Source organism: Diceros bicornis, chromosome 34 (genome assembly GCF_020826845.1).
Source record: "Diceros bicornis minor isolate mBicDic1 chromosome 34, mDicBic1.mat.cur, whole genome shotgun sequence".
NCBI lineage: Eukaryota > Metazoa > Chordata > Mammalia > Perissodactyla > Rhinocerotidae > Diceros > Diceros bicornis.
Window position 1 is genome coordinate 12,275,066 of NC_080773.1, and position 24,457 is coordinate 12,299,522.

At 51.4% G+C, this 24,457-nt stretch overlaps 1 protein-coding gene across 12 annotated transcripts in view; it reads left to right on the top strand.

Moving 5' to 3' along the window:
* The window catches only part of SIPA1L3 (signal induced proliferation associated 1 like 3), a 239,273-nt gene that overhangs the window by 78,185 nt on the left and 136,631 nt on the right, over positions 1-24,457 (top strand). For 8 of the 12 annotated variants that reach the window (XM_058529162.1, XM_058529166.1, XM_058529164.1 and 5 more), the window contains one exon: positions 17,983-18,050. The exons of the other annotated variants lie outside the window; for them this stretch is intronic. The gene's annotated coding sequence lies outside the window, so the exon portion shown is untranslated. Of the gene's footprint in view, positions 1-17,982; positions 18,051-24,457 lie in introns of those variants that run through there. 12 annotated transcript variants of the gene reach the window in all.

Genomic DNA, 24,457 nt, shown 5'->3' on the forward strand with positions numbered 1-24,457 from the left:
CTCCTTCCATCCCTGTCCCCCAGCCTCCAAATTCTGGGCAGCCGTGGTGATGTTTCTGCACGAGTGGATTTTCCTCCCAGAGATTTCCATACATGTGACAAGTGTATTTGTCTGGTTTTCTTTTTTCCCCTGGAATGTGATTTACTTCCCGTGATCTCCCCGATAGTCATGATCAGGCCATGCCTTCTTCCAGGCAGGCCCCATGTTTCTGGTTTTCTGCCATCCGCAGTCCAGGCTCCCAGTTTCTGTCCAGATGCCCGTCTCTTCTTGATGCGGCCTGGACCTACTTCCCTCTCCAGTATCACTTCTCGCCTCCTTTGCTGCTTATAATTCAGTCTGGTTTAGGCAGACAGGATTGCCAAATTTGTGGGAAATTTCACCTCAGCAAAAGCCCGTGAGACTGAGTGAGGAAGCTGTGAGCTTGGCGGCCCCGAGAGGCTTAGCATGGTGGGTAAGAGCCCAGGTTGGTGTCCCAGCTCTGCCACCCGCTAGGCTGGTGACCTTGAACGAATGCCCTCACTCCTGGGCATTTCCTCAGCTGGAGAATGGGTGCAGTGAGAGATGAGGGTTTAGTGGGTTAGCACACATAAGGAAAGTAGTGTGGTGCCTGGCAGATCCTGAGCGCTCAGGACGTGTTACATGTCCGCGTGTTCTGTGGGGACTTACCTGGATTGATGTGGCCACGGAAGCAGGCCTGGGAGCGTGTGAGGATTCTAGACAGAACGCAGTAACACCTCACTTCTGAGCAGATGGCCTTGGGTCGGGCCTGCCCCATAGAGGCTGAGAGCAGGGTGCACAAGCCACTGCCGGAGACGGTGACACCAGCACACGCGTGTCCCTCTGCTTGGAACCTCTTCCCCACCCCCTTTCACTGGCCTGTTCTTGCTTGTCCTGAAAAGGTCGGTGGAAAGGTCCCTTCCTCAGGAACAGACCCCTGACTCCCAGCCTGGGTCAGGCCCCCTCCCTTATATGCTCGAGACCCCTGACTCCCAGCCTGGGTCAGGCCCCCTCCCTTATATGCTCTCACAGTGCACAGTGTCCTGGACTCCTCCTTAAGGGCTCCGAATGCAGTGATGGCTAATTGGGATGAGTTGTTAACTGTTTTATTTTCGCTCCTAGAAGGTATATACCATTTATTCATTTACACACATTTATTGGCTATCTGCTTTGGGCCTGGCCTTAGCCTGTTTGCTGCTGGGGACAGAATGGTGCATAAGACAACCCCAGAACATGTCCTCTCAGAGCTTACAATCCATGGGGGGAGATGGACCCAGAGGGGTCAGGGCTGGGATGGGGGGCACAGGCAGAGGGCTCAAAGGTGGGTTGGGGGGGCACAGGCAAGAGCAGTCAGGGTCGGGATGGAGGGGCATAGGCAGAGAGGGGTCAGGGGTGGGATGGGGGAAGTGCAGGGGCTGTGGGTCCCCAGAGGAAATCTCTTACCCAATGAGATGGGGGAGGGGGAGGAAGATCTGGCATCAGAAAAGGCTTCCCAGAGAAGGGGACATGTGAGCTGAGGGCTGAGGAAGAGGTAGCCCGTGAGAAAAGGGCAGAGTCTGTCTTGCTCTGTCCCCAGTGCCAACTTCCTCTTCCTTAGCTTGTGTGTCAGTCAATCAGTCTGCCCACCCTTCTCTGTGCCGGTCCTCATCACCACCCTCACGGAGCTCAGTGTGTTGTGTGTTGGGCGGGGAGGAGTGGGTATTAAACAAATGAGCTGACAGATAAACATGTAGTTAAATCATAGAAGAAAAGACTGGGTGCTGAGAGGTCGTAGGGGGAGGTGGTACTGAGGCTGAGAGTAGGGGTAAGAGTCTGCCAGTCTGGGGGAGGGGTGGCAGCAGTGATGATCTCAGGGAGGAGGTGGGGGACAGCACATGCAAAGGCCCTGAGGTGGGGTGGAGCCAGTTTGGAGGAACTGAAGGCCAGAACATGGAAGTGTCATGAGTGAGGGGGGGTGGCTCGACAGAAGGTGAGAGAGGTGGACAGGCCCTAGCCATGCTTGGCCTTGTGGGCTTCGGCTGGGATGTTGGGCTTCAGTTCTTTTGCATTCTAGGGCCTGGGGAGGGTAAGAGAGGGCAGACCTCTTTGAATACTGTCTAGGGAGGTGATGTGTCCGCCACACTGCCACAGGCAGCACCTGTAGAATAGGAAATGCTTCCTAGACACAAGAAAAGATATTCGACATTGTACATAATACAAGTGCCAATGAAAATCGTGCTGAGATGATATTGTCACCTCCCAGAAGCGCAGGAGCAAAAGGTGAGCACACATCGAGACAGTGGAGTGGGGGAGCAGGCAGGCTGGTCCGTGCTGGTGGGGGGACCATGGGCGCCTCACTTTGGAGGGGACTTTGGCAGTATCTGTCAACGTGACCCGTGCACACACCCTTCCTTTGCCCCAGCAGTTCCACTTCTAGGAATTTCTGCCTCTAGACGGTCCCGTGTCTGGGGAGTAATCTGTGTCCAGGGTGGTTCCTTACAGCACTGTTTCTCGGAGCAAAGGATGGAAACCGTTCTCGATGTCCACTAACAGGTCTGGATGGGTCAGGCTGTCTGTGCGCGATGAAGGAGGACATGGTCCTGACAGGGCGGGCTTTCCCGGTCTGCGGTACCCTGAAAGAAAAAGGAGCACCTTTTATTCGTGATTCTCAGTCAGGGAGAACAGACTGGAGTCTGGGGGAAGAGTGTGGGTTTTATGAAGCTTCCATCCCAGGCAGCCCCAGAGCACTCGGAACTATCCAACCAGGTCACCTTAGGTTTCTGTGGCAGGCTCTGTGTTCTTGGCTCTGTGTATGCGTGTGCGTTATAGAGAGAGACAGAGCCATAGTTATGTATATGAATGCATGAATATATAATTTCCCTCCTTTACTCAGGTCTCTGCTCGAATGGCTGAGACACTGCCTCAGAAACGCTTCCCCGAGCACCCTGTCTGAAACGGCCGTCCCTGTGGCTCTCTGTCCCCTTCTTTATTTTTCTTCGTTTCCCTTGTCATCTTCTGATGTTAATTGTTTGCTTTCTGCCCCGTCCCCCCTAGCACCCGAGCTCCGAGGGCAGGGATCCGTGGCCATTCCTGCTGTATCTCAGCATCTAGAGCCGTCTCTGGCCTCAGTCGTTGTTTCCGCAGTCTGTGCTGAATGCAAGTGAACGAGCCCAGAGTGAACATTGTCCCCATGGTCCAGATGTGGCCCTGGGGCCCCCTGAGGCCTTGCCCTCCTTGCCTGGAGCAAACTGAGGGCCCACTGCTATTCTGACTGCGGAAGAGGCAAGAAATCGCCCTAGACTGCCTTTTATGCTCTTAAAATTCTCACATTTCCTTTACTCACATTTCCATTTCAGAGTCACCTTGAATGAGATGGGCACAGGCCGGGGTCTCTGCCTGTGAAGGCGTGAGACATGTGCCTGTGCCGTGCACGGTTGACACCCGCTCTGCCAGCTGTCTGTGGCCTATCTCTCCCTTTGGCTTGGATGACGCTTGTTGTGGGCAGTTATTCCGTGGAGAATGGTAGAGGGAGAGAGAAGCTTCCGTACTGAAGGCCTTTCTCCTGTGGAGGACCCTTCACTTCAACCTTGTGCTATCAGAGTCCGGTTTGCCCAAGGTTGTCCTCAGACTTGAGGAGTCGAGAGTGTCACTTATTATTTCTTCGATATTTCAGTTACTGTAACAGCTTTGCTCACATGTTTTAGGGCTCCCTCTGGGCCAGGCACTTTGCCACTCTGTCGCTCTTACCCTCCCAACAGCCTTTTTGGGGGTGGATATTACTTCCCCCGCTTTACTGATAAAGAAGCTTGGGACTCAGAAAGGTCTAGTAACAAGCCGCAGATCACAGAGCCACTAAGAGGCAGAGCTGGGATTTGATTCCGGCTCTAGCTGAACACCAAGATGGCGCTCTGCAGGCCACGTGGCCATACTGCTTCCTCATCTGCTTTCGGGGTTCTCCTGGGGGCCAGTGGAGGAGGATCTGGTTTCCTACGATGTGATGTGGATAGTTAACCACGTTACAAAGCCTTGCTGGCCCGCAGGAGGCCTTGATGGATTGGAAGAAGTGAGTGGAGAGAGCCTTCTACTTGTTTATTTCTCATAGACGTTTGCCACACAAATGACCAGACTTCTGTTTCTTGTCGAGATTGGTTTCCATCTTGGGCACGGGGCAAGGGTTGGATAGTGGCCAGAGGAACCCTGTTATCACCAGTCAGATCTGTCCGTCCTCTGCTGAGAACCCTCCCATGGCTCTGTCTTACCCGGAGTAAAAGCCAAAGTCCTCACCATGGCCAACCAGACCCCACACAGTCTGCCCCCGTTACCTGTGACTTCATCTCCTCCCACTCCTCTCCCCAGTTACTCGGCTCGAGCCACATGGGCCTCCTCACTGCTCCAGAGACACCCAGTGTGTGCCTGCCTCAGGGCCCTTTCACTGGCTCTTCCTGCTACTAAGAAAGCTCTCCTCTCAGATAACCACATGGTTTGTCCCTCATGTCCTTCAGTGCTTTGTTCCTGTGTTGCCTTCTCACGGAGGTCCTTCTCTCCCTTCTCTCTTTTTCTCTGTCGCACTTAACTAACATACCTTTTACTTACTTTGTTGCTTGTTCGTCTTCCCCGCTGGAAGTGTCAGCTCCAGTGTTCTGTTCACCTGGGTCCCTAGCCACCACCATCACAAAATGATCACCGGAACCCCTAGGGCCTAGAACAGTGCTGGCACTGAGTAGGCACTCAGTAAATGTTTCTTGAAAGAATGAATGAGCTCCTGAGTGCAGATGGCTCAGTCCTGTCATTATTGTGCTGGGGGAGGAGATGTATGTGTGTGTTGGGTCAGGAGGGATTAGTTCCTCTCATCAAGCCTCAGTGAGACCCCCCGCGTGCCAGGATTCAGCTCCAGACGCCGAGGTGAATAAGCCCTGGTTCCCCAGCTGGTGGAAGCCGTGGGGGGTGGGGGGCGCATCTGCGGAGGAGAGCCCAGATCCTGCGCCCACGGCCCAGCTGCAGGGGAGGCTGTGAGAGCCCATTCCTGGCCTTTGTAATATCTTAGCATGGGAGGCAGGCCCGGCCTCCCACAGAGGCTCACAGATGGGAAATTCCCAAATCATAGGAAAAATGATGGGCAGCCAAAATGCTTTAATTCTTGAAACATTTTATTAAACTATCATATACTGACAGAAAAGGGCAAGGATACATGTCAAACGTGTCTAGATGAACATTCGCACCCTGAACACACCCGTGTAGCCAGCTCTGAAAACAGTATTGCCAGCCCCTAGAAGCCACCTTCCTGCTCCCTCCCAGTCACTCCTCCCTTCCAGGCAAAGCCACTCTCTCGACGTCTCACAGCTGACTTGGAACTTTAAGTAAATGCTTCTTTGTGTCTGGCCTTTCTGTTCAACATTGTGTCTTTGAGATGTCCACGCCACTGTGTGTAGTGAGATTTCATGCCTACTCACCACTGTATACAGTCATGGGGAGACCTGACTGGCAGGAAGAAGCCAGCCTTGAGAATAGCTAGGGCAAAATGTGCAAAGGCCCTGGGGCAGGAATGAGCTTGGAAGGGAAAGAAGGCCAGTGTGGTGGGAACATTTGAGTGACTGGTCAAGTGGAAGGAGATGAGGTTTGAGAGGTGTTGAGGGATTTTAAGCAGGAAAGCAATCTGACATGATCCCTGTTTGATTTGACCCCTCTGGCTGTGTGTGGAGAATCGAATCTAGGAAGGCGAGAGTGGATTCAGGGAGACCAGTGGGTGATCTGATGGAGTTGTCCAGGTGAAAGATGGTGGTGGTAGCTTGGCCTAGGAGGGAGGAGGAAGGGGATGGATTCAGGATCTGTTTTGGAGGTTGTGACAACAGAACTTGCTAACGGACTTGCCGTGAAGGATGAGGGAAGAAGAGACATAAAGGATTCCATCACGTGTCTGCGTCACGGTGTGTCGGCGCATCCCTGCAGATGGACGCTCAGGTTGTCTCCCATTTTCCACACTCACAGAGGCCACTCCAGCCAACACTCACGTGCACACACCCTGAACTGAGTCTTGAAGGATCAAGGGCAAGAGCATTCTGGGTAGAGGGAACCACTCGAGCAAAGGCTGGGGCCTCCCTGCGCCCAGCCCAGCTCAGGTTAGAGTGTGGACTGTGGAGCGGCAGCACAGGACGTGAAGCGTGTGGACTTGCTGCCGATTTTAGGATGTTTTTTCGTGTTTTCCCATCTCCCGCTTTCCCCAGAGCTGCTTTCTCCTCTGGCCGCGTCCGGGGCCCTCCTCTCCGCAGGTTGGTCCAGAGCGCCAGCCGGCTTGGCAGCAGCAGGTGCATGACATTGGAGCTGCAGCCCGACTTGGGGCCCTGGCTCTCTGGCTGGGTCAGCTTTGTTTTCCTGTCGCGTGAGTCACAGTGGGGCTTCGGAGCGGTGGCTGGCGAGGCCTTTGGTTCTGGGCCAGCGTGGAGGATGTGAACGAGAAGCCCTCTTGTTTGTATGAACTTGATTCTTCCGTGTTCTTTGTTCCCGTTCCCTCCTGTTTCTCGTCCTTGGCCTAGGTCTTGAGGGGGCAGGTCCCACGGGCTTCAGCTACTGCTGCAGGCTCCCTCGCCCTTTCTAAGAGGCTGTGGGCGTTTGGAGGCCTTTAGGCCCCTCGACTCGTGAAGGCAGCTCAGCCTGCATGAGTTAAAACAGCGTGCCCTGCGAGTGTGTGAGGAGGGGACCCTGCTCCTGTCTCCTTCTGCCATCGGCGCCCGCAGCTCCCTGAAGACCTGGCTCCCACCCTGGCTCGGGTTTCCCTCTTGTGCTGCTGGGAGGGGCCGGCCAGGCCGACTTGTGAAAATTGGCATCTCTGGCGTTTGCCTTCTGCCTGCCCAAGGGCTGGAGAATAGGAGGAACCATGGGCCACGAGCAGGTAAAATTTGACATGTTTCAACTCGTATCAGGTCTAAAAAACAGAAGAGTGGTAGGGGAGGGAAAGTCTGGAAGGAGAAAAATATAGAGCATTAATGAGCTCAACTAAGTACTCGCCCAAGTTGCTGGAGGATGTGTGAATCACGGCAGCCTTCTAGAAGACAGCCTGGAAAAAGAAAATCTTATTTATTTATTTTTGATTGAGCAGTGCATGCACATGATAAAACATCCAAATGGCACAAAAAAAGATGCACAGAGAAAAGTGTGTCCCTTCCCGTCCATTGTCCCCCAGCTTGCCTCATGTGAGGACACCGATTTCAGGTGTGTTCTTCCAGAGATATTGAAGGCAAACACACACATTATACATAGCTTTCTAGACTTTGATATTGGAAACCATTCTGTACTGTATATAATATCCTAGGAATAGTCTTTGAGGCAGCACTGCCACCCCTGAGAACTTACCCTGCAGAAAAAATGGCCCCAGTACAACAGGATATTTATTGCAGCATTGTTTGCAGTGGCAAAACAAACAAGAAACTCTGGAAATAGAATGAATGCCCGTTTTTCAGGGAACGATGGAGTAAAATACAGCACATCCCTACGATGGACTATCAGCTGCTGAAGGGAAGGGGTGAGAGCATGATGAGTTGATTTGGAAGCGTTTCTGTGCTGTGTTTAAGGGAAAGCAAGGTTCAGAGAAGTACATGTGATGTGACCCTGTTGATGTAAAATGCAGCGGCAGAAGTGTGTGTGTCTGTATTGTGATTGAGTGATGGGTGTCCGTGGAGTGGGCGCTCCATTCTCTTCCACGTCCATGGCCTGCTGGCCCAGCGTTCTCTCTGGGAAGCTTTGCTGGATCCTCAACTGTGGTCAGAACAAACTTCACATGTTGGCCAATATTAGAGGCCTCTGTGGAGGGTACTCCAGCCCCAGGTGGAGAGCCCAGCGTTGGTGTTGGTAAATGCTCACCGGGGCCTCCGTCAGACTAGGAGAGGCTAACGTGGTCCTGGGTGCTGTGGTGAGAAGGAACTTTTAACTGAGCGTGACAAGCAATTTGACCTGCTTCCCAGTCGTTCAGTAGATGAAATAAGCACAGAGTTTGGTCAGCTGTGTGGCACATACAGTGGCACCAGGTCTGCCACTTGTGAGAATAACAGGGAGGAATTACAGAAACGCTCAAGTCAAGGCATCAGGTCCCCGGCTGTGTTCCAGATGAAGCTTCACGGGGCGGGCAGCACGGGGAACAACTTACCTCATATCCTCCCCAAGCCCACCACACATAGCTGCCCAGCAGAATGCTTCTCACACCCCACTCATAAAACGGGTGCACCCTGTTGCTGGGGACAGTGGACCTGGAAGGCAACTTCTGGGTGGATGCATCCCCACAGGACCGTTGCATTGTCCCGCTCCAGGGGCACTGTTGGCAGTGTGGTCTGTGATCTGCTGGCCCTGGAGTTCTCGGTGAGACTCTGCATCCCCTCCCCTTTCCCAGTGCTGCTGCCAGGATGAGGATGCATTCTCCCAGGGTTCTGGTGCTCCCCTCAGAACAGACGTGGCTGCCAGTGGGTTGGGGCTCATGACCCCCTTGTGTCATAACTTGTCTCCTGCTGGGCGTACCTGCAGTGGCAGCTCTTAAAAGGAAAGGCATAGGGTCAAACTGAATCTCTCCCCCCACCCCCCCAGACCATGTTGATTCACAGTGCTTTCCCCCAGTCTCTTGACTGTACCCCTTACCCCTCCCTGCCCCCACCAAAAAGAAAGCGAACGCTTCCTGTCTGGAGCAGCATCTCTTTCTGTTTCCTCTCCTACACGTCGTTCATCAGAAGTGAGAGCTTGCTTCTCGCTGGCTTGTTCTCCTCTGATCCCCTCAGAGAAGGAAGGATCTGATTGTTACTGACTCAGCGGCTTTATCTTGCTTAAGGCGTGTGTGTGTGTATATACATATACGTATATAAAAGAATAACCCTCAGCTTTCTGGTTTGAGCAGATGGGTAGTTGATAGTATCCAGTGGACCGCTATCTACCAGTGGATGGGAGAGAAACAGGTATAGGTAAGGATATTATGTTTATATAGATGGATACATACATATATGTGTATATATCTATGTATATATATGGAGAGAGAGAGAATTCACATCTTGAAAATACAAAAATGTGCCCTACAAAAAAAATGGGCAGTGACTTTGTTCATTTATGCAGTTCATTTAACAGGCATTTGGTGAACTGCTCTTGCTGTGCTGTGCACAATTTGAATCTGGCAGAAAACCACTTTGGAAAAACTCGTGAGACCACGTGAAGATCATTCTTGAATCTTCCTTTTCTGCCTCACCCGCCATGGCCGGTCCATCAGCAAGGCTGGTGTGTCCTTGGTCTGAAGTAGATCTTCACCAGCCTTCTTTCCATTCCGCTGCCCTCACCCTGGTCCCAGTCACCACCGTCTCTCCTGGGGCATTGCAGCTGCCGCCTCCCTGTTCTCCCTGTTTTTTTTTTGAACCCCACAATCTCTGTGCAGTAGCCAAAGGGATCCTTTAAATATGTAAATCAGAACACATCCTTTTCCTATTTCCCGTCACACTTAGAATAGAAGGCATGTGGCTGACCAGCTGACTGGGGCTCCCACAGCCCTGGGAGCTTCTGCCACATCTGGCACTGCCCCCCTGCTGCATGTAGCCACGCAGGCCATCCACGCAGCCTCCTCCATCTCCTGGGATGCTCTTTTATTTTTTTTAACTTTCATTAGAGACTTTATTACCAATCCAATAATTCAGTCTGGGTAGCCCTTTGAGTGTCTTTTAATTGAGATATAATTCACTTACCATAAAATTCACCCTTTTCAAGTGTACAATTCAGTGGGTTTTAGTGTATTCACAAGGTTGTGCAACCGTCACCAGTCTCTAATTCCAGTACGTTTTCATCGGCCCCAAAAGAAACCCTGTACCCATTAGTAGTCACTCTCTTCCCAGGCCCTGGCAACCTCCAGTCTACCTTCTGTCTCTCTGGATTTGTCTGTTCTGGACATTTCATAAAAATAGGATCATATACTATGTGGTCTTTTGTGACTGGCTTCTTTCATTCAGTGTAATGTTTTCAGTGTCATCCATGTCGTATAGGATTGATTCAGTACTTGCTTCTTTTTATGGTTGAATAATATTCTGTTATATGGTTGTGCCATGTTTTGTTTATCCATTCTTCAGTTGATGAACATTCCAGGTTGGTCTTACTTCCACTCTTCACCTGGCTTCCTTCTCTTCTCTCTTTAGCTCTGGGCTAAAACTCCCCCTGGTTTCCTACACCATTTGTACTTATATATGAATTTGTTTGCCTATTTATTTCTTCTCTGTCCCCTGTTCTGAACTATAAGCCTTGTAAGGGCAGGGACTGTATCTGTTTGTGTTCACCATATGTAACCCCTACCTCACACCGAGCCCTGTGTAGGGCAGTGCTTAATAATTGCTGAATGAATGACTCAGAATATCTCATAGAGTTCTCATTTTACCGCTCCTAAGGCAAAATGCTTGTAACTCCATCTGTGGGAAATTCTCTGTCTAGCTTTTAACCTGGTGTTGAGGAAAGAGCAAAGGTCCTAAAGCATGAGGACACTTTAAATGATGACAGGTTGCTAGAAGGATTTTCTGGTGTAGAGTGTTGTCCATTGGTCATCTGGTGTGGAAGACCACAGTGTAATTTGAGAGTGCATTTGGCTGCCGTAGTAGAGACCAGAAATAACAGTGGTGTAAACTCAATGGAAGGTGGTTCCCTCGTGAGGAAAATGTCTGGAGATCCACAATCCGGGGCTGGTGTGGCAGCTCGACGGTCATCAGGAAAGCAGGCCCCTTCTGTCTTTCTGCTTGACCATCCCTAGTACGAGGCTTTCATCCTTAAGGTGGCTTCATGGGCCAATGTGACTGCTGGGGTCAAGCCAGTGAGTCTGTAGTCCAGGTGGGAATCAGGGTAGGGGGATGGGTAAGTGTCGTCCAGCTCTGTGTTTCTGGTGTGGAATTTTCCTTGAAGTCCCACAGCAGCTTCTACTTACCCCTTGTTCGCAAGGGAGGTTGGGGGATCTGGTTTCAGCTGAGCATCCTGAGAAGAAAGGGAAGAATGGCTCCTGGGTGGGCAGCTGGCACCCATTAGGTCCGTTTCCTGCCCACCGTGCCTTGGGCCACAGCAGCCAGCTTCTGCTCATGGGCCTGGCCCTTCCAGCCTTCCTCCTTCCCTCAGGGGCCAGAATCAGAGCAGTGCTTCTCTCTGTCTGTCTGGCTGACCGGAGGGTGGATTTCGAAACTTCTCAAGGGCCCTTAGTCCAGGAAGGTCACCATGTCACCGGCAATCATGGAGGCTCACCTTTGTGTTTTTTTTTTGTGAGGAAGATCAGCCCTGTGATAACATGTGCCAAACTTCTTTTTGTTGAGGAAGAATGACCCTGGGCTAACATCTGTGCCCATCTTCCTCTACTTTATATGGGACGCTGACAAGCAGCGCATGGTGCGCGCCTAGGATCCCAACCGGTGAACCCCGGGCTGCCGCAGCGGAGCGCACGCACTTAACCGCTTGCGCCACCTGGCCGGCCCCGGAGGCTCACCTTTGTTGAACAGTTACTATACGATAGGTCCTACTCTAAACATTTTTCATGGAGTAATTGACTTAATCCTCACACCACCCCCATTATTATCCCCACTTTATAGGTGAGGAAACTAAGGCACAGAGAGGTTAAGTAACCATAGACGTTTTCGCTGTTAATAACGTTGTTTTTTTCACTCTTCCCTTTCAATATGTTATGAATAACAGGATTAAGAAATAAAGCCTGACCTCTTTTGGTAGATTGACCACTGTTCTGTCTTCCGTCTGATTAGCTGGGATCTGGAGAGCGCTTTGTGGAAAAGCACCCAGCAGTCGAAAACACACTGACAAGCTGTTTTTATAGAAGGGCAGGAAGAGGCTTAACCATTGGCATGTCCAGCAAATGTCTGGTGACAGGAGGAGAAAGGATCCACCAGCTCTGCAGGATTCCCCAGCCCCCGAGCCCGGGGCTGGCGGACACCACGCGGCTGTGCCAGAGGCTGGGTTTGGCCTTTGAATTCACAGTCTCCCTGACTGCTCTTGGAAGTCTGCAGGGAGAAGAAAGGCTGTCCAGTTCAGGTCCTCTGAGAGTTAGTTCAGGCACCACGTTATCTTTCAAGATGCCTCTGGTCATCCATGTGTGGTGGCAGTCTCTGATTCCCAAAGTTCATCTCGGAGTTGAGTCTTTTTTAGACACCTTCAAATCCATGTTCGTGGCCGTTTGCAGACTCTCTGGGGTGATGCACCGCATGTGGCTGCTGGAGTCTGGCTGTGGCAGGTGTTTCAGTTAGGAAGGCATTTGGCTGCAAGTACCAGAGTCCACGGGTGGCGTTGTCACGTCAACACACAGGAGGTTGTTTGTGTCACGTAACATCTGGAGGGAGAGGAGGTGGCTCCGTGGCTCAGCTCTGACCCTCTTGCCCCCTCATGGCCACAAGACGGCTGCTGCACCCACCTTCCCTAGGAGGCCGGGACACCCCGAGAGTTCAGCCCTTCTATTCTGGCAGAGTAGCATTCTGGAGACAAGAGGGACCCTCTCAAATCCAGCTATCAGGTCCACATTCCAAGCTGGAAAAGGCAGATTGGCAAAGGGGCAAAGGACTGTGTGGATGGGTCTGACCCTTTTTGTGAGGAGAGCACACACTTTCCCAGAATCCCCGAATAAGAAACCTTCACCTACCGCAACATGAGGATATGCTCCTGTGTCATCTTCTAGACACACTCGTATTTTTCCTTTTGTGTTTAGGTCCTTGCTGCATCTGAAATTGATGTCTGGATGTGGAGTGGGATAGGGTTCAGGGCTGAGCCGTCCTCTTCACGGCTGTGTTTGGGAGGTGGCATTGTGGAGCCAGACCCACTGGGTTCAAGCCCCTCCTGGCTATGCCACCTACTTGCTGTGGTCTCGGGCAAGTCACCTCTGTTCCTCAGGTTTCTGGTCTGTTAAAAATGGGGGTGCTGAAGTAGGGCTGGTAGGCCCTACTTCACAGGGTGGTTGGGAGAGTTTAAATGATGGTTAAAGAACCAAAAACAGTGCCTGGCTTGTCATAAAATTAAAGCAAACCTCTCGTGCTTCGAGCCAGAATGAGAATTTGCAAGGCCACGTGCCTCTGGGACCTCGGCAGGGAATCCCACATCAGTGGAGGAGGTGAAGCGTGTCACTGAGGTCCCCATCTCTTCCTCTTTACAAGAAATTGCCAGCTGCTCTCTCAAAATGCCCCAGTGTCCACTCCCACCTACGGTGACTGAGAGTTCCCCTAACCCCACAACTTCAGTACACTTGGTGACGTCAGCCTCTGACATTTTGGCCGATCTGCTGTGTGTGAAACGGCCGCGCCCTGTTGCTTTCCCTGAGCAGTTTCTCTGTGGAGGTCGGCCATGCACCGCTCCACCACGGGGTCACTTGGGCTGGGCTGGGGGCAGGGACAGCCGTTGGGCCCCCTGGCACTGTGAAGTCCTCAGAGCCCTGAACCACGATGCTCATCTTGGGAGGGGGGGACAGAAGATGAGGATGTGAGACCCTCCGAATCAGTGATCGAGCCTTAGTCATACTCGTGAACTGAATCCATCAATGAAAGAACCGGGGCTGGATCGTTCATGTGTGTTATTAATAGAATGTAGGTCATAAGAGAATGTGATTGATGGCAGGGTGATCTCAGTGGCTGCCGTACAGCACGGCGGCTGAGGACCTAGATCTTCCCAGGCAGAGTCCTTTCTTCACACAGCAGCCTTTCTTTGTTGCCACGTGGGTGGGAACAGTTGAATGAACAGGTATTTTCCTAAGTCACTATTTCAAAGACAGGATGGGGATGGGATAATGGGAATCCTCTCTAAAGGAACGATGATTGGACCACTTCATTAGTAGGTGAGTAGGTCCCTGATGCCCCAGTGGGAAGCTCTGGTAAAGTCTAGAAAGGAGGATGCAGCTTGTAGCAGAAGGCCCCAGTGGGCTTGGTTCTCCTTAACCTCAAATCTGAATGCCGAGATCAGCCACTTACACAAACGGCTGCGTGGAGGAGAACGGCTGGCTGCCCCCACGGTCAGGAGGGTGCGTGTGGCCGGGCCCTCTCAGAGGTTGGGTGAACACTGCCCCGGGTGTGTGTCCTGCTCCAAGACAGAAACAAAAGAGAAAGCGGCCATCTCTGGGCACAGGGAGAGGAAAGAGCGGTAGGCCTAGTCCCAGCTTCGGGGCTAATAATCCTGCCCCCTGGAAAAGCGGGTCCAGCCACTGTCACAACGTCTGACCAGTCAGATTAGCCACCCCTTATTCCAGGTTCCCTTGGTCTTCATGGAGGACCAGGTAAAGGGCAGCGGAGAGGTGTGGGTGGATGGTCCTTTCCATATGAATTGAGATGGACATACGAGGGAAGACTAGAAATGTCCGGGCCACGAGTACAGGAACAGAAAGGCCGGGTGCGCAGGCCGCCTTGGGGTCAGGAGAGCAGCACCCTGGCGGCTGGCCCTGCAGAAGCACCTTGCACGGAACCATGGCCGTAATGCCTGCGTATTAGGATTTCACAGAGGGTCAAAACCAAGGTTATTAACATGTAAATACGTTGGAATGTGATATAAGAGATTGGTTTTCATTATGTTGGTTGTGGCGTGATGGATCTTTCGTCAGACACTTCCCTGAAAGCCCATTTTATAAAACAGGAAAAAGTGGAGCAGCTGTAGGTAAATGGGGGTGTGGAGGCCTGGAGCCTTGCTGCTGCCTCCCCTTACCTCCACAGTCTCCCCGAGACTTGACTCAGAGGAGTTCCAGGGGAACCCTCCTGGGGCTCTGGGGAGGCCTGGCTCTGCCTCCAGTGGGCCTGGGCCCCAGTCAAGTAGGATTCTGACCTTCAGTCTCCTTATCCATCCAGTGGGCAGATAGACTAGATCAGAGCGTTCTTCACCCTGTTCCTCTGGGCGGGGCCTTCAGCGGTCTTCGACATCCTTGAGCCCCGCAGGGTTTTGTGGGTTTTTTTGTGGAGAGCCATGACGTCGTTTTGTTTTGTCAGCTTCTTAGAAGGAATCGTGCTCACCCAAACCTAAAGGAGCACTGCACTGGTTTCTGAGGGCTCTTCCAGATCTGGCGGTTACTTTTGTCGTAAATGACAGAATCGCCCCAACTCACACAGGCTTAACCCACAAAGGGAAGTTAGTGGCTCCAGGACCTGAAAATCCCAGAGCTGGCCCTATGGGAGTCCACACGTGGGTTGCCTTGTCAGGAATCCGCCCTTCTTCACTCCTGGGTTCTGCCTCTCGCAGCTTTGACTTGGTTCTCAGGGGCTCCGTTCCTCCCCCCGTCCTGCCCCAGGTGGCAAAGGCCCTCAGCAGCCCTGCCTTACATCCAGCCCTTTCCTCCAGTAATTCCAGCAAAATTTCCAGGGCCGACTCTGATTGGCCCTGCTCGGATCATGTGTCCCTCGCAGAGCCAGTCGCTGTGGCTGAGGGCAGGAACCATTCAGGCTAGGAGTCAGCCCCAGGTTCTCTCATCTGGGATCCACTTTCTTGGTGTAAACCCTGGGAAGCGAGGTGCGCGGACTGTGAGTGTAACGTATGCGACAGGCGGACTCGGGCTGTGGCCCTGGTGGGCGTGCTGGGGTCGCTGAGGCAACTCCGAGGACATCCTCCCTGCCCAGGTGGTGGGGTCTCTGGATCCTGGCTGAATTCCTGGCCCATCGCCCACCTTTGCTGCCATTTCCACAACCCCTCGGCATCTTCCTCTGTGCCGTGGCCTCTCCCTTGTATGAGGGACCCCAGACTGATGGACGTCACGGCTTCCTGCAGTCGACAGGAAGTAGATTCCCAGCTCAGAGAGACGTGGCATCCCCCCACGTCGCTACTGATGTGCCTTTAAAGGGCCATATACCTCACTCTAGAGCAAGAAGGGGGGCAGTGAGAGTGGCAGAAAAGCCATTTCTGTTGCAACTTGAAAGGCAGCTATTAAAATTTTACAGGAGCTTTGTCACAGGGGGCTCCTGATCATCCCAGGAATTTTTTTAATGGGAAGTCTGGTGATAAAGGAAAACGTTCTGGGTGCTTCTGGCTCCCTCCTGCCTTGCTAAGCATCTTGAAAACGAAAATTGTTAGGGCTTCGTAGACCAGCTTATGGATAGCAACTACTCTAGAGGCTATTTCTGAGTTTTTAAAGAGTGTGTGTTTTTCTGTTGATGCTGTTTCTATGTATAGTAATGGTTTCTAGTTTTATGCCATGCTTTCCTAAGTGGCTTGGTAGTGAGCTATGGGAATTGTCAAGAACTGTCCTTGCCTCTGCCTTTCTGTGTTAGCTGAGAGTCATTTGGTTGTGTGAACAAATAGAAATTTGGGTCAGCCTTCTTAAGTGTGAAAGGAAATGTTTGAACTCACGACCTGGGACATTCTATGTGTAATGGCTTCAGGCATGGCTGGATTCAGGGCCTTGCATGAGGTTGCCAGAACCCTGTTCCTTCCACCTTCTGGCTCTGCATTCCTCTGTGTTGGTTTTATTGTCAAGTAGGCTCTGAGGCAGCTCCACATGTATATCCAACCAGCTTAGCCACCACAGGGGAAATAAACCATCTCTTTCTTGGTAGTCCTAGCACATGTCCCGAGGCTGGTGTTTATGGGACCTAATCAGCCTGGCTTTGGTGCCAGGGCCACCCCGAGCTATCTCTGAGGTCAGGAGCAGGGAAGGGGGGTGTGCAGTGGTTTTATTGGTCAGGCCTGGATCATATGACCAGCTCCCCGCTTCCCTACCAACCCATGGGTGGGGTCGTTCCCACAGGAATTGCATAGACTGAGTGGGAAAGATGAGGTTCAGGGAGCTGACCCAGAAAGGGAAATGGATGCAGGATGGGCCCAAACTGCCAATGAATGCTCAGGACCCCTTCCCACTCCAACCTACTCTCTGCCTCAGTTTCCTCATCTGTAACATGGACGTAATAATAGTATCTATTTCTTAGGGTTATTGGGAAAGTGAAATGAGTTAGCATGTCTGCTAGGACAGAGCCTGTCACCTAGGGAGTGAGGGTCATTATTTAATGGCCATTCTGTATAGGAAGGTTCTAGGTTGTCCTCTCAGATCTCTTCTCCCTGACTTAGGAAGTGCCTGGCCTAAACTGAAATGTGATGGTGAACAGTACAGACAGTGGCTTCTCAGCCTGGAGACGTTAAGTCATCCGTGAATTATCCACTCACATATGAACAACCATACTGAATATTCAAAAACATAAATTAATAATAGAAAGTTTCCATGAAATATCCATTCAAATATGAACAACCATACTAAATATTCAAAAACAGATTAATAATATAAAGTTATGGGCCGGCCCTGTGGCTTAGCGGTTAAGTGTGCGCGCTCCGCTGCTGGCGGCCCGGGTTCGGATCCCGGGCGCGCACAGACGCACCGCTTCTCCGGCCATGCTGGGGCCGCGTCCCACATACAGCAACTAGAAAGCTGTGCAACTATGACATACAACTATCTACTGGGGCTTTGGGGGGAAAATAAATAAATAAATAAACTCAAAAAAAAAATAATATAAAGTTACAAGTCAGGACAAGTGCTGTTTCTCTGCCACTCCTTTGCTCACAGTTGTCTGAAGGAAATGTCCTTATAATGGCCTTCCATCGGCCCTGTCACCTCCCTGCCCTCATCTGCCACCGCTCGCCCCTCACTCACCCTGCGCCAGGCACACAGCCTCCTGCTAAAACGCTCCACACACATACTCCCGCCTCAGGTCCTTTGCACTGGCTGTTCCCGTGGTCTGAAAGGCTCCTTTCCAGATAGTGACACAGTTCGCAGTCTCCTGTATTCAGGCCTCTGTCCTCTGCTCGGGCCTCCTCTGATGACTCTGAAGTAGGAGCCCCATCCAGGCTCTTACCACTCCCTGACTCCGTATTGTGTATTGTCTTCCTCCCCTACGGGAGGGTCTGCTCCCTGAGGACAGCGCCTGTGTCTTGGTCACGGGTGTACCCTCGATGCCTGGCACAGAGTGGGTGTTCAGTCAGTGTTGTTGAGGGAGTGAATCCATGAATGACAGATGGATCGTGCAGCAGGAGGGCTCAAGTGAGCCAAAGACATAACCCCATTTTCCCTCTCCGTAGGTACACGGTCTTTGACGTCGGCTCTCCTGGGACCCTCAAGGACCGCTAGTGTCCAGAACACACCAAGGGTGAGTGCAGTGTGGTTGCCTGATTATTTGCTTAAATTTTACAGCTAGTAACTATAAGCCTCTTTATTATTAAAAAAAAAATTATTCAAAAGAGTGTCAAGGAGGGGCCGGCTCCGTGGCGTAGCGGTTAAGGCGCACCCGCCGCTGCTGGCAGCCCGGGTTCGGATCCCGGGTGCGCATCAACTCACTGCTTCTCCGGCCATGCTGTGGTGGCGTCCCCTATAAAGTGGAGGAAGATAGGCTCAGATGTTAGCCCAGGGCCAGTCTTCCTCAGCAAAAAGAGGAGAAGTGGCAGATGTTAGCACAGGGCTGATCTTCCTCACAAAAAAAAAAAAAAAAAGAGGATCAAGGGTAAAATGGAAGTCTCCTTCGCTGTCCCTCCCAACCCCAACAAGTCTGACATCTTCCCTCAGTGGTGGTGATGGTCAGGAGTCGAGTGTGTGTCTTGCCAGACCTCTTCCCGTACACAAGCATCCCTGCTTATGTGTACACACACTTCTTCTTGTAGTTTGCTAGATAAAGAAGTAAGCCACGCTCTGTGGGTGCTTCTGCAGCGTATTTCCCTCTGTCCCCAGCAGTAGTGTATCTTGGAGATTTTCGTTCATAGCATATGTCAGTGTATCACACTTTTTTTTTCTTTTACTTTTTTTAATTCAATTTTTAAAATTTGCGTGGAGTAACATTCACTGTTTGGTGTACAGTTCCTTGCATTGAGGCACATGCGTGCAGTTGTGTAACTGCAGTCAAGATACAGAATGTCCCCATCACCCGCTGTGACGACGTGCTCTTTCTCTGCAGGCTAAAAATAGAGCGTGGGGATTTACACGTAATTAAAATATGTACACATGGTAAATCCTCACCCCTAATATAAAGATTTTGAATATGTTATAATTATGATTTCTGGAGTTTCTGCTGGTGAACATCCTCTTCTGTTTCTGTGGCGTAGACTAAGCAGTGGAGGGGCCCTGGGTGTGTGGTATTCCGGTTGATGTGGGGCGTTTCTGAATGAGGACGCCAACCTTTGTGGGCAGGATGCAACAAGGGTGCTTGGGAGAGGGGGCGTTGTCTGATCCTTGAGGCACCAAGAGACCCTAACAGTGTGGGAAGTGGGAGAACGGAAGGTTCTGGCTCCCAGACTCTGGATGTGGGTAGTGATGTTGGCCGATTGCAGGAACCAGCCAGTCGAGCTTTGGAAACTGAGTGAATCTAGATGGTAACTTCCCTTCTGTCTGTTCATTGGGTCTCTTCTCATTCCTTCCTCCTGCCCTGAGGCTCTGCACGGGTACCTGGCGCTTGTTGGTGGGACAGTCTCTAGGGGCCAGATTTCCATCAGAGGAAGCTTCTTAGCACAATTCTTTATTCACTTTTTGATTTTGAAGGAATTTTAGACTTATTACAAAGTTGCAAAGTGGGCCCAGCCGGCTTTAAGTTAAGCCCAGCACACTGTTAAGTGTGCACGTTCTGCTTCGGCGGCCTGGGGTTCACAGGTTCGGATCCCGGGCGCGCACCAATGCACCACTTGTTAAGCCATGCTGTGGCGGTATCCCATATAACGTAGAGGAAAGATGGGCACGGATGTTAGCCCAGGGCCAGTCTTCCTCAGGGAAAAAAAAAAAAAGTTGTAAAAATAGTAGAGAGAGATCACAGATCTACCCTTCACTGAGCGTCCCCTAATGTTACCATCTTATACAGCTGTCGAAACGAGGAAATGAACACTGGTCTAGTACTATGAGCTAAATTACAGACTTTGGTCGGATTTCAGTACTTTTTTCCCTGATGTCCTTTTTCTGTTCCCAGATCCTATCCAGGGTCTCATGTTGCATTTAGTTGTCGTGTCTCCTTAGTCTCCTCCAGTCTGTAACGATTCCTCGGTCCTTCCTTGTCTTCCATGACCGTGACATTTTGGAAGGGGACTGCTCTGTTATTTTGCAGAATGTCCCAACTTGGGTTTGTCTAATGTTTTCTCGTGACTAGACTGAAGTTATGCGTTATCTGGCAGAACCCCACAGAGGTGAGCTGTCCTCCTCAGTGCGTCATACCAGGGCGTCCGGGATGTCCGTGTGTCTGTCACTGGTGATGTTAACCTGGATCATGTGGTTAGGGTGCTGTCTGCTGGGTTTCTCCCCTGTAAAGGAACCGTGTTTCCCTCTGTAGTGGATAGATATCTCAGGGGAGGTTCTTTGAGACCGTGGTTATTTCTCCTCAGACGTCCACCCGCTCATTTTGGCGTGCGTTGGTGGGTCGATCCTGCCTGCACTGATGATTACTGTGGTATTTCCCTAATGGTAATTTTCTGTGTGTCCCTCATTCCTTCTACATTTATTAATTGTCCACATAATTAATTCTGTACAGGAAGACCTGTCCCTTCTTCCTCATTTATTTCAGTTATTCAGTTATTAACATATATCTGTATGGCCTCATAGATAATCGTTTTAATCTAGCACATTCCTTTTTAGTGGGGTAAAGGGTTCCAAATTCAGCGTGAATTCCTAGTATTGCCTCTCAAACCACAGGAGAACTGGCATTTTTCCTACATGGTAACGAGTGCCTTAGGGAACTGGAAAGCAGGAGGCGGGGTTTCATTTGTTAATTTATATTTTTTCTTTCCTTCACTCAAAAAATATGCATTTGTGGGGCTGGCCCCGTGGTGTAGGGGTTAAGTTCAGCAGGTTCCGCTTTGGTGCCGGGTTCATTCGTTCGGATCCCGTGCGCAGACCTACACCACATGTCAGCCATGCTGTGGCGGCGACCCATATACAAAATAGAGGAAGACTGGCACAGATGTTAGCTCAGGGATGCTCTTCCTCAGCAAAAAAAAAAAAAAAAAAATGCATTTGAGCACCCACTGTTATGGTCCAGGCACTGGGGACTCAGGAATAAGTAAAACAAGACAAATCCTTTCCCTGTGGGAAGTGGTGTTCTACTGGAGGATAAAACAGTAGACAGATGAGCACATGAATGTAGGAGAAGTTGTGTGGGGATAAGTACCACAGAGATGAGTGAAGCAGGCAGGGGACTGACTGGGAGGAACAAGGGGCCGTTTTCCCCGAGGTGGGCTGGGAGGACCTCTCTGAGGGGGCCCGGAGCCGATGGAATAAGGCAACTGCCTGACCTCATTCTCCCACCAGCCAGTGGGAGATCTGAACAACTTCTCTCGCTCCTGAACAGGGTTTCGGGAATTGTGGCTAATAGGAAAATGTGTTCCCTCTCTGTCTGCCCATTGTGGCCCTGTGGAAATACCAAGTATTGCCAGATCTTCTGATATTTTTTCCCCAATTGAAGGCAAAAATGAGGACTTCTTGCTAGTCCTTCAAACCCAAATTATGCCACATCAGATAATTTTTAGTGGTATGTGGATGAATATATTTTGTTTTCATTGTATTTACTTACTAAGTTACCTTTGTAGCAAAAGATACCAATTTTTCATTTTGGTGATAATGTAGGTTACTTTTTAAATATGTGTATATATATATTTAAGTTTAAAAGTGAGTTGATTTAAAGAAAATATTAAGTAAATAATTGTACAGATGGGACATTGATGCAGCTGAAAAGGAAGGACAGAGCACAGCGACTGAGGTTGGGTGAACGCTGTTCTGGCTCAGCCTTCCACCCATTTCCTCCAGATCAGGGATTCTCAACTAGGGACCTGAACTGAGGTTGGCAAATGATTACCATGGACATGTGCCCTGAGCCGTTTGTGTCATGGTGGGTGCGTTAGCCAGGAATGCTTTCAGCTGCGAGAACAGACAACCCAGCTCACAGCAGCTTAAATAAATGGGGATTGATTTCTCTCCCATCACGACAAACCTGGAGGTACTAGGCTGCCGACGTTAGTTCAGAGGCTGAGGGATGCCTGGGCTGGAGGCTCTTTGATTCCCTTGGTCTTTCCCTCGTGGTTACAGGGTCGCTGCTGCAGGACAAGGAGGGGAGAGTCAACTCCAGCAACACTGTTTTTCAGTTCTGGACTGCTTAAGCACTCCGAATCCCCCCAGAAGATTCCACTCACATCTCATTGGCCAGAAATGTGTCATATGGCCTCACCTAGCTCCAGGAGGGTGGGAAGTATTTCATGTAGCTTTTTGGCCTCTCCTGAGGACGAAGCCAGAGAAAAAGGGAGTTGAGAGTGTTGGTTGGGTTAGCCAGCCAACAGCGTCTGCCTCCACAGGGGAAGAAAAAAAATAATAATTAACATTAGTGGGCGCTGACCCTGGGCCAAGCCTGCTGGAAGCACTCTCTGCGCGTGATCTCATTCAGTCCTTACACCCACCCTGTGAAGGCGCTGCTGTGATCTCCCCGTGGTAATGGCGTGGAAACTGAGGCACAGAGTGGGGAAGCCACTTGCCAAGCAGAGGAGCTGGGGGGACCTTTGCATTCTGTCTCCAGAGCCCCCATTCTTGGCCACTACACTTGGTTGCCTCGTAAGAGGTCCCAGGGTCCTAGACTGCCAGCTCTCTGACCTCAGTGTAAATTCCTCCAGCGGAGAGGAGCAGGGCCGCATATTTTGCTTTGGGGAAGTTTTGATCATTGAAAAGCTTTCTTGGGGGCCAGCCCCTGGGATAGTGGTTAAGCTCTGCACACTCTGCTTTGGCAGCCTGGTTTGGTTCCCGGGCGCGGACCTGCACCACCCGTCAGCCATGCTGTGGCGGCAACCCACATACAAAATAGAGGAAGAGTGGCACAAAGGTTAGCTCAGGGCTAATCTTCCTCAGGAAAAAAAAAAGCCTTCTTATGAATCACATCCACTCCGTGTAACTGCCTCTCGCTGGTTCTGGTCCAGTGCTGGTGGGCAGCACCAGCCACGTGTCTTCTTCATGGCTTGCAGATGGCTGAGAAGACGTCTCTGGCCTTCCCTTTCCAAAGAAATCGCACCTGTGCTTTTAATTATTCTTTCCAGAATGAGGCTTCCGGCCTTGTTTCCTTTCTTGGGGTTCCACTGGTCAATTCGACACGCATGTAATATGCGTCTCCTCGGTGCCTGTCCCCGTGCTGTAGTGATGTGGGGGGGACAGCCTCACGGCTGGGTGGGCTGCACTCATGGGACTCCGCATCCAGGGAGGGAGCCAGGCCCTCAGACTGTCTCACCCAGAGTGGTCAGGGCTGTATGGGGGAAGCCCAAGAGCAGGTGCCCAGCCCAGCCTGGGGGTCAGGGAGGGCTCTGGAAGCAGCTTTGGGCCTTGGAGGAGGAATGGAGATTCATCACGGAGCAGTTTTCCCTTCTTCTCCCCTTCCCCTTTCTTCAGTGAGACTTTTCACTACAGCTCTCCTTTCTGAATCTCCACTCCCTTCCTCTGTAAAGTGAAAGGTTTGGACCTGGGTTTCCATCCAGCAAACACTGAGTGGGCGTATCCCATTTCCTGGTGCTCTGCTGGGCACTAGGCTGCCAGGAAGACCCCACTGGAGAGAGCATATTTGGGGAAAGCTCTGTAAGTGAACAGTGCAAAATGGTTTCTCATAGGGGAGGCCTCAGGGCTGTGGGGACTCCGAGGAGACACCTAACCCTGCGTTGGGGTTTCAGGGCGAGCTACTTGAAGGAGACGAAACCAAAGCTGGCTTGACACGGTGCCCGAGAGCACAGGCTCCAGAATCCAGCCAAGCTGGGGTCTAGTCTTCACTTAGTCACTGACGAGCCCTGAGTGGGACACCCGGCCCTGGGAGCTTCTGTTCTCTCCTAAGGTTGTGTTGAGAATTAAAAGGTGATTATGCGTCTCAGGGACTTAGGACGGTGCCTGGCACAGAGTGGTCGTGGCATAGATGAGATGAGGATGGTGGTGGTGGTGGTGGTGATGGTGACGGTGACGGCTTACATTCATTAGTCCTTACTCCGTGTCGCAGGTTAGGTGGCTTAGTCACCAGCCTGCAAGATAATAAGCGTTCGCTGCTGCTGTTATGATTATTTATTTACCAAATATGAGTGTTCATCTGTGCCCAGGCCCGAGCTAGTGTGGTGCCTGGACGTGGCTGGAGTCTGTTGTGGAAACAGGGGTTGTGCAGCTGAGGCCTGGGCCAGATATTTCATGGGAGAGGAGAGGAGTTTGTTGGGTGTGTGTTGGAAAGCCCCAGCTGTTGGCCTCCCGGTCCCCTTTCCCTCTGGTCCCCGCGCGCTTCAGCAGTGGCCTCCAGCGCGTGGGCTGCCCTTGACCTCTGTGGCCAGAACGCATGGATGCTCTGCTCAGACCTTCAGCCGAGGCCCGAATTAGACCTGACAGTGTGATTTATTCTCTGGGATGGAGCCGGGAGGGCAGAGCCCTTGTGGGTGATTCTGAGGGAAGGTTGTCAGCCCGAATTAGCCCAGGCCCTTCATGCAGCCGTGCTGTTTCAGCTTCTTCTAGCTAATAGGGTTTTCCAGGGTGTTGCTGGCTCCTGAGCCACCTCCTCCCATCCCCAGGGGCTGAGACTTGGCTGTGATC